Genomic DNA, 9,798 nt, shown 5'->3' on the forward strand with positions numbered 1-9,798 from the left:
TTGTGCAAAGTGCGTTGTATAGTTGACCGATGCACAGTGACACCATCTGCAGCAAGTTGATGCTGCAGCTCTCTGGAGGTGGTCTGAGGATTGTCCTTGACTGATCTCACCATTCTTCTTCTCTGCCTTTCTGATGTTTTTCTTGGCCTGCCACTTCTGGCCTTAACAAGAACTGTCCCTGTGTTCTTCCATTTCCTTACTATGTTCCTCACAGTGGAAACTGACAGGTTAAATCTCTGAGACAGCTTTTTGTATCCTTCCCCTGAACAACTATGTTGAATAATCTTTGTTTTCAGATCATTTGACAGTTGTTTTGAGGAGCCCATGATGCCACTCTTCAGAGGAGATTCAAACAGGAGAACAACTTGCAAGTGGCCACTTTAAGTAGCTTTTCTCATGATTGCATACACCTGGCTATGAAGTTCAAAGCTCAATGAGGTTACAAAACAAAAAAAAGTGCTTTAGTAAGTCAGTAAAAGTAGGTAGGAGTATTTAAAACAAGAAAATGATAAGGGTGCCCATACTTATGCACCTGTCAAATTTTGTTTGAATGCAGATTGCACATTTTCTGTTAGTACAATAAACTTCATTTCAAGGCAGAAACATTACTGTGTCCAACAGTTATTACATATATCAAACTGAAATAGCTGTTGCAAAAACACCAATTTTTCTAAAACAATAAGATCAAGATTAATAGGGGTGCCCAAACTTTTTCATTTAACTGTATCTATCTATCTGTCTATCCCTCTATCTATCTATCCTTCCATCTATCTATCCCTCTATCAATCTATATATCTATTATTTATCTATCCTTCCATCTATCTATTTATTATTTATCTATGCTTCCATCTATCTATCTTTCCATCTATCCATCTATCTATCTATCTATCTATCTATCTATCCCCCTATCTATCTGTTGTTTCTATCTTTCTGTTTATCTATAATTTGACGTTATATACCGTTGCCGCCGGTATATTATATCCGGTACCTCCTCATTTACTTGCAATCCATCTGGAGATTAGACGTTTACATGAGAGTTAGAAAAAGTTTAAATAATACCATTATATGGAGCAAAAAAAACTACCTCAATAGAGAGCATACATATTACCATTAGTGAGAACAAATAATACTGACACACAGTGCTAAAATAATACTGCCACGTAATGCTCAAATATTATAGTCTACAGAGTGTAGATAATTCGGTGGTGCATAGCGTGAATATTACTGCTAACAATAACGCCATAAAGAGCCCAAGAATATAACCTTACCGTGCTCACAACAGGCTGTGGTTGTATGGTTCCAGGGTTTGGTGCAGTTATACAGAGTACAGGAGGCCCACAAGCTTCCATCTTGCACATGAGTGCGGTATATGATATACAGTTATATGAAAAAGTTTAGGCACCCCTATTAATCATAAGCTTAATGTTTTATAAAAATTGGTGTTTTTGCAACAGCTATTTTAGTTTGATATATGTAATAACTGTTGGACACAGTAATGTTTCTGCCTTGAAATGAGGTTTATTGTTCTAACAGAAAATGTGCAATCTGCATTCAAACAAAATTTGACAGATGCATAAGTATGGGCACCTCACCAGAAAAGTGACATTAATATTTAGTAGATCCTCCTGTAGCTTTTAATGAGTTCCTGGATCCTGGATGAAGGTATTTTTGACCATTCCTCTTTACAAAACAATTCCAGTTCAGTAAAGTTTGATGGTCGCCGAGCATGGACAGCCCTCTTCAAATGATCCCACAGATGTTCAATGATGTTCAGGTCTGGGGACTGGGATGGCCATTCCAGAACATTGTAATTGTTCCTCTGCATGAATGCCTGAGTAGATTTGGAGCGGTGTTTTGGATCATTGTCTTGCTGAAAGATCCATCCCCTGCGTAACTTCAACTTTATCACTGATTCTTGAACATTATTGTCAAGAATCTGCTGATACTGAGTGGAATCCATGTGTCCCTCAACTTTAACAAGATTCCCGGTGCCGGCATTGGCCACACAGCCCCAAAGAATGATGGAACCTCCACCAAATTTTACTGTGGGTAGCAAGTGTTTTTCTTGGAATGCTGTGTTTTTTTGCCGCCATGCATAACGCCTTTTTGTATGACCAAACAACTCAATCTTGGTTTCATCAGTCCACAGGACCTTCTTCCAAAAAGAAATTGGCTTCTCCAAATGTGCTTTTGCATACCTCAGCCAACTCTGTTTGTTGCGTGCTTGCAGAAATGGCTTCTTTCGCATCACTCTCCCATACAGCTTCTCCTTGTGCAAAGTGCATTGTATAGTTGACCGATGCACAGTGACACCATCTGCAGCAAGTTGATGCTGCAGCTCTCTGGAGGTGGTCTGAGGATTGTCCTTGACTGATCTCACCATTCTTCTTCTCTGCCTTTGTGATGTTTTTCTTGGCCTGCCACTTCTGGCCTTAGCAAGAACTGTCCCTGTGTTCTTCCATTTCCTTACTATGTTCGTCACAGTGGAAACTGACAGGTTAAATCTCTGAGACAGCTTTTTGTATCCTTCCCCTGAACAACTATGTTGAATAATCTTTGTTTTCAGATCATTTGACAGTTGTTTTGAGGAGCCCATGATGCCACTCTTCAGAGGAGATTCAAACAGGAGAACAACTTGCAAGTGGCCACTTTAAGTAGCTTTTCTCATGATTGCATACACCTGGCTATGAAGTTCAAAGCTCAATGAGGTTACAAAACCAAAAAAAGTGCTTTAGTAAGTCAGTAAAAAGTAGGTAGGAGTATTTAAAACAAGAAAATGATAAGGGTGCCCATACTTATGCACCTGACAAATTTTGTTTGAATGCAGATTGCACATTTTCTGTTAGTACAATAAACCTCATTTCAAGGCAGAAACATTACTGTGTCCAACAGTTATTACATATATCAAACTGAAATAGCTGTTGCAAAAACACCAATTTTTATAAAACATTAAGCTTAAGATTAATAGGGGTGCCCAAACTTTTTCATATAACTGTATACCGTAGATATATTAGTACGGTATGTATAAATCCTGTTCAGACCGCCCTATAGTGCCATTGTTGTAGTGCACCATTTGTCAGCATAGTATTATTATTAGGGGCCCTGCTGGCGGTTTATAGGTTGTTCTAGACTAGAAAGTGGTGACATTCTAATGTTCTAGAACCCGAGAATATCCCAGAATGTCATTTACTGAACACCAGGGTCAGCAAGGAATAGATGCGGAGCGTGCTGGCATTATTATATAGAGCAGAACATATTATACAACGTGGGATCTAACTGTCGGGATCCCACACATTTACTCACATTGTGCTCATCACATTTTGAACTAATGAATTTATATGAAATTTGTCAGTATCCATGGTTACATAATTACTAACACTGGCAAAGATCCATGACGCTTAAAACCTGGTATCGATACGCGTCTGCCCAGAGTAACGCTCCGTCCTGTCCTCGGTTTGCTTTGTTTTTTGCCTGGTTTTATATACAATAGGTAACCGGAGTCGGCCTTTTTTTTGTGAACAGGAGCTTCCCCCATTTACCAGCTAACAGTATGGTGTGTAGCCCATAGTCACAAGCCAAGACAATAGATAAGGACTATACTGCCACCTACTGATGGTTTTGGAAAGATGATTATTTTGCAATTTTTGGGTGGGCACATATTAAAATTTCCTTTAAGGGAAAGAAATGATAATTAATAGAGGTGCTACAGCAAAGTACAACACCACCATCATCATCATCATATCACTGCGGGAGTAATGTCAATAAACCCCATAGAATGCAACACCCAGGACACAAGACAGCAGCCTGTAACCTGTCATTTGGGCCATTTAATAAGCCTCATTAATTTTTGAATAGTTTTTGACCCGGCATCATGGCTGCAAACAAGGGGAAGAGAACTGGAACTCGTGTCTTAATCACTGAATTCAGGTTCGTCACAAGTGCATAACTTCAGGCTCCATTGCCGCCAGTATATAATAATATAATATCCGGCCCATCCACCCACGTGTATGACATCTGCCCACCACCCCACCTCCCGACCCTCCGCCCTTTCCTGCCATCCCTGGTGTATAACATTCAGTCCCATTGCCTCCCCGGTGTATAACATCCAGCCCCCCGGCCCCAGTATATAACCTCCGGCATTTCGCCCCCAGTGTATAACATCCGCCCCCTGCCATGTCGACTGTCCTCACCAACATGTGACAGAGCGGCCGGTGGTGCAGAGATCACTGATACCAGCGCATCCTGTAATAGGAGCCACCGGGGTAACAAGTCCGTCCATAACAATTCTTCCTCCTGAATCTTCCCCCATCACCTGTGAGTGATATTATTGAGAAGTGGAAGGAACCGCAGCAACTCAGCCACAAAGTGGAGACCCTGTAACGTTACAGAGCGGGGGGCCGAGTGCTGAGGAGCAGAGGGCAGAAAAGTCACCAAATAACAGCTGACTGCAGAGTCCAGACCTCCTCTGGTATAACATCAGCACAAACACTGAGCCCCCACCAGGAGCTTCATGGCCGAGCAGATGCATGCAGCTGACGCACCCCCTGGGCCATATTCTTTAGGGGAATACCCGGAGCCGGATCAGATGGGGGTTGTAGTCTCCGAGTGGCTGTGACCCGGTCCGTGCCCAGGGTGTCAAGCTCAGAGTATGTGGCAGTCCTACAGATGTTACAAAGTTCGTTATGTCGACTACGCCACCCGTTGGATTGCGGTCACTACGGCCGCCGCTGCAGCAGGGTCCGCTGAGGCTTATGGTGTTGGTGCAGCTTTAGATGGTATAACCCCCAACGGGAGGGGTATGGCCTCAGGGGGTCAGGTGCAGAGGATGGGGGTTGTGGTGGTGCAGCGTAGATGGTAATTAAAGACAGAGTCGGGTTGTGCAGTTCAGGGTGTTTACTTACTGCAGATGTTCCGGTCACTCCGGCCTTGAGTGACCACCCGAGCCGTGCTGCGTCCACCAGGTCCTGGATTCAGCCAACCCCCAAGCAAGTCCGGAGCGTGTCCCTGAGCCCTCCTTCTTGTCCTTTCTTCTGGCCGTCCCCACCAGGGATCCACCTAGGTCCAGCTCCCTCGGGCCTTCTGTTGGGAGACCCTTGGCCTTGGGTTCCCTGACCCTACACGTGGTCTGCCTTCAGGGTGGATGTGGTGGGTGGCCGTGGCAGATCCTGCCCACGGCCTCCGGTCTCTGGCTGAGGTATGCTTTAGCCCCCACCAGTTTGGGATCCGGTACCCTTTCGCCAACTCTTCACCCTGGGGTTGTACTTGGGGTCTCAGAGTTCCTTCTGTCTCCCCCTCTGGGTCTTTCTCTCTTTCTCCTCTCTCTCTCTCTGGGGCTGCTCTGCTCTTCTCCTCTGACTTCTCACAGACTGACTGACTGACTGTGGCTGACTGACTGACTGACCCTGATCTTAGATGGTTCCCACCTTTTATACTCCCTCTATGTGTGAGCTCAGGTGACCAGCACCCAATGAGCTCCTATCTTTACCCAGGCTGCTCCCCCTATCTGCCCCTACACTACTGGGATGTACCACCCCCCTCCCACTCCAGCCAGGAACAGACTCGGTCGTACCTGCACATTTCTAAGTGGGAGTACCGTTGGTCTGCTCCTCGGAAATGGGATGTGTGTAGTGCATGCAGCTTTCTGAGCTCAGTTCCACACTCCATCCTTACCCGGGAGTGGAATATCACACCTCTGGCTGAGGTGCAATACCCCTGTAGCAGCCGAATCCTCAGGGTGCTACATTCCCCCCTGGTAAATCACAGCACGTCCTCGGGCTGTAAAAGATAAAACACCACAAAACATACAATTTTTGCATAAACATATAAAACATATAAAACATTATATATAAATATATCAATAAAACTTTTTCATATAAAACATTCTTGTAGACTTTTCTTCGCTTCTGTTCCTCCTCCGGACACTGTGCAACGTGTGCCCGGGAAAAGTGCAACAGTTTCTCTAGAAAAATGGTTTTCCTATAAAACCGGTAGGGGGCGCTTTAGGAAGCGCAACTATATACAAGGGGATATGGCCGCTCTCAGTCCTCGGCCAGGTATTTGGAAAGGGATGACCGCTCTCAGTCCTCGGTCAGAGGGATTAAGGGAAATACGGGTAACAGTTCAATTTGCTGGTCCCAACGGGGACTATAATAGCAACAACAGTTCACTGTGCCCCGACGGGCAACTATATACAGCTTGTACTCTGCTGTACTCAACGACGACGTCCTCCTGCTCTTTCTTTGCGGTTACCTTTAACTTCAGACCCGTCCGGGTCCTCTTGCTCCTCCTCACACCGCAGCTCCTCCTCCGTCAGGCGATGCACATGGAGGGCGTAGGGTCCTTTGGCACACTTGTGCCGGGTGAAGGTGACCTCGTCCCCGATGTAAAGGTCACGACCTCTGTGTCCCTCCGGTAGGTGGGACTCAACGTCTCTCCTGGTCACGAAAACGTCGCCTGGGGTGCGGTGGTCTCGGATGAAGCCCCACCCGTGCTGCATATTAAACTTGATCACAGTCCCGGTGGAAGGGGGACCATGAGCTGCACGGGGACTCCTCCTGGCCCGGCTCTTCTGCTCCGCGCTCCTTATCTGGGCTTGTTGTTCCCGGACCCGCCTCTCTCTCCGCTCCCTCTCGAAGACCTCGAGCTGTTGCCGGCAGCACTCTGCACGCTCCGCTGCAGCTGCCCGGGTCTCCTGAGTGAACCCCATGAGATCTTCTCCGGTGGGGTCCCACTCAAACTGTGCCTCCTCTAGCGGGGGCGAGGTCCTTTTTACGGGCTTTGGAACCGGAATCAGGGGTTCGTCTAGGGGTCTCTCTTTCCGGAGTCGGGGATGGTGAAACTCCGGTGGCCATATAAAGGGCTGCCCATCCGGGCACGTATGTTGGGCGAACAGATCTTCTCCCAGATGCGGCACTCTTGGTTTTATGGGCGCGGTGGTGGTGGCGCCCGGGTTGCCCAGGCCTTGCGGCCAGGCCTGGGGCACCTGGAAAGTGAAGGGCACCGTAAGGACGGCGGCGCCCTGGGCTACTTGGCCCTGCGACCAGGCCGGTGGCTCCGCGGAGGTAGGGGGCGCTGTTGGTATTGCGGCGCCCGGGGGTACTAGGCCTTGCGACCAGGCTGGTGGTACTTCCTGCTTGGTCACGCTCGGGGTCGAGGCGTGTGACGTCACAGGGGTCGCGGCTTCCGTTTGAGGCCTAGTCGGCGGCGGTGACGTTGCAGCGACGGGCACGGCAGGGGATACTTCGGGCTCTGCGACGGGGAGCTGGGGCAGGTACGCGGTTTCCCGGTTTGGGGTAGATACGTCCCCTTTACCTGCCTCCTTTCGTTCGGCTCCCTTCTCGGCGCCGTCTCCGGCCTTCAGTCCTCCTGCGCCATCCTCAGAGGCGGTCTGTCTCCTCGTCTCGGGTGGCGTGCTCCGCTGACGGGTTCTTGTCTGCTGGGCCATCTCTCGGCTCCACTCCGCCAACGTCTCTCGCTGCACCCGGGCCATCCTCCGTGCGAGGCCCTCCAGCGCAGTCTGTGCACACTCCCGATCTCGGGGGAGCTGTGCCAAGACCTCCACTAAGCCTAGTGGGGTCGTTGCTTCTAGCAGGCTCCTGACCAACGGGTCGGTGCTGCTCTGCTCTCCTCCCGTTGTCTCCAGCAGGCCTTCTGGAGTGGCGACCTGCAACAGGCTCCTGACCGCTGGGTCGGTGCTGCCTGGAGTGGCGGCCCGCATCAGGCTCCTGACCACTGGGTCGGTGCTGCCTGGCTCTCCCTCCATCTCCGGGTAAGCTTCTTCTGGACTCAGCTCTAGGCTTCTTGTCTCCGGGTGCGCTCTCTCCAGACTGCTCCAGGCGACACCCATCTTTGCTCTCTTCTTCTCAGTCCTCCCACTTCGAGGGCGGTCCCGGGGCCACTTGGTGATTGTCAGCTCCAGGGGCAGTTCTTTCACGCTGACAGACACCTCTAGCATCACAGTCTCTGTTGGTGGGGGCGGTTTCCACTTTTGGCGCCATTTTCGGTCCTGGCCCACGATGGGAGGTGGCCTCTTGCCACCCTCTGGCACGCCCATAATGGCGTCCGCTCTTCCAAGGCGGGAAACCTTTGGAAATGGCGGGAATCGTCTCCCAGTGGCGGGAAACTCTGCAGATGGCGGGAAAAAGCTGTTAATGGCGGACAACCGGCGGGAATCGATCTGTGATGGAGTCCGATGGCGGGGACCCTCCGGAACCGGCAGGAGACTTCTTTTTGAGGTAAACTTGTTCTTTTCTTCAGGCACGCAGTACCCGGGTGTTGCGGGCACGAGATCCTGCAGACTACGCCAAAGTTGACGCACCCCCTGGGCCATATTCTTTAGGGGAATACCCGGAGCCGGATCAGATGGGGGTTGTAGTCTCCGAGTGGCTGTGACCCGGTCCGTGCCCAGGGTGTCAAGCTCAGAGTATGTGGCAGTCCTACAGATGTTACAAAGTTCGTTATGTCGACTACGCCACCCGTTGGATTGCGGTCACTACGGCCGCCGCTGCAGCAGGGTCCGCTGAGGCTGATGGTGTTGGTGCAGCTTTAGATGGTATAACCCCCAACGGGAGGGGTATGGCCTCAGGGGGTCAGGTGCAGAGGATGGGGGTTGTGGTGGTGCAGCGTAGATGGTAATTAAAGACAGAGTCGGGTTGTGCAGTTCAGGGTGTTTACTTACTGCAGATGTTCCGGTCACTCCGGCCTTGAGTGACCACCCGAGCCGTGCTGCGTCCACCAGGTCCTGGATTCAGCCAACCCCCAAGCAAGTCCGGAGCGTGTCCCTGAGCCCTCCTTCTTGTCCTTTCTTCTGGCCGTCCCCACCAGGGATCCACCTAGGTCCAGCTCCCTCGGGCCTTCTGTTGGGAGACCCTTGGCCTTGGGTTCCCTGACCCTACACGTGGTCTGCCTTCAGGGTGGATGTGGTGGGTGGCCGTGGCAGATCCTGCCCACGGCCTCCGGTCTCTGGCTGAGGTATGCTTTAGCCCCCACCAGTTTGGGATCCGGTACCCTTTCGCCAACTCTTCACCCTGGGGTTGTACTTGGGGTCTCAGAGTTCCTTCTGTCTCCCCCTCTGGGTCTTTCTCTCTTTCTCCTCTCTCTCTCTCTGGGGCTGCTCTGCTCTTCTCCTCTGACTTCTCACAGACTGACTGACTGACTGTGGCTGACTGACTGACTGACCCTGATCTTAGATGGTTCCCACCTTTTATACTCCCTCTATGTGTGAGCTCAGGTGACCAGCACCCAATGAGCTCCTATCTTTACCCAGGCTGCTCCCCCTATCTGCCCCTACACTACTGGGATGTACCACCCCCCTCCCACTCCAGCCAGGAACAGACTCGGTCGTACCTGCACATTTCTAAGTGGGAGTACCGTTGGTCTGCTCCTCGGAAATGGGATGTGTGTAGTGCATGCAGCTTTCTGAGCTCAGTTCCACACTCCATCCTTACCCGGGAGTGGAATATCACACCTCTGGCTGAGGTGCAATACCCCTGTAGCAGCCGAATCCTCAGGGTGCTACACAGCCGTACATCACCAAGCACAATGCTGAGCGTCGGATGGAGTGGTGTAAAGCCGCCATCACTGGACTCTGGAGGAAACGTGCTCTATGCAGTGACGGATCACACTTCTCTATCTGCGTCTGATAGAGGAGTCTGGGTTTGGTGATTCCAGGAGGATGTTACCCCCTGACTGCATTGTGCCCGCTGTATTCATCCTCTCCAGCTCCAACGCTGGGTCTCCGCTGCTGCTTCCGATGTCTGTTATATCCCATCGAAAGCGCTGCAGCCAATCAGTGTTCTG

The sequence above is a fragment of the Phyllobates terribilis genome, unplaced genomic scaffold, assembly GCF_046119375.1.
Source record: "Phyllobates terribilis strain yellow unplaced genomic scaffold, ASM4611937v1 Scaffold_9__5_contigs__length_417890890, whole genome shotgun sequence".
NCBI lineage: Eukaryota > Metazoa > Chordata > Amphibia > Anura > Dendrobatidae > Phyllobates > Phyllobates terribilis.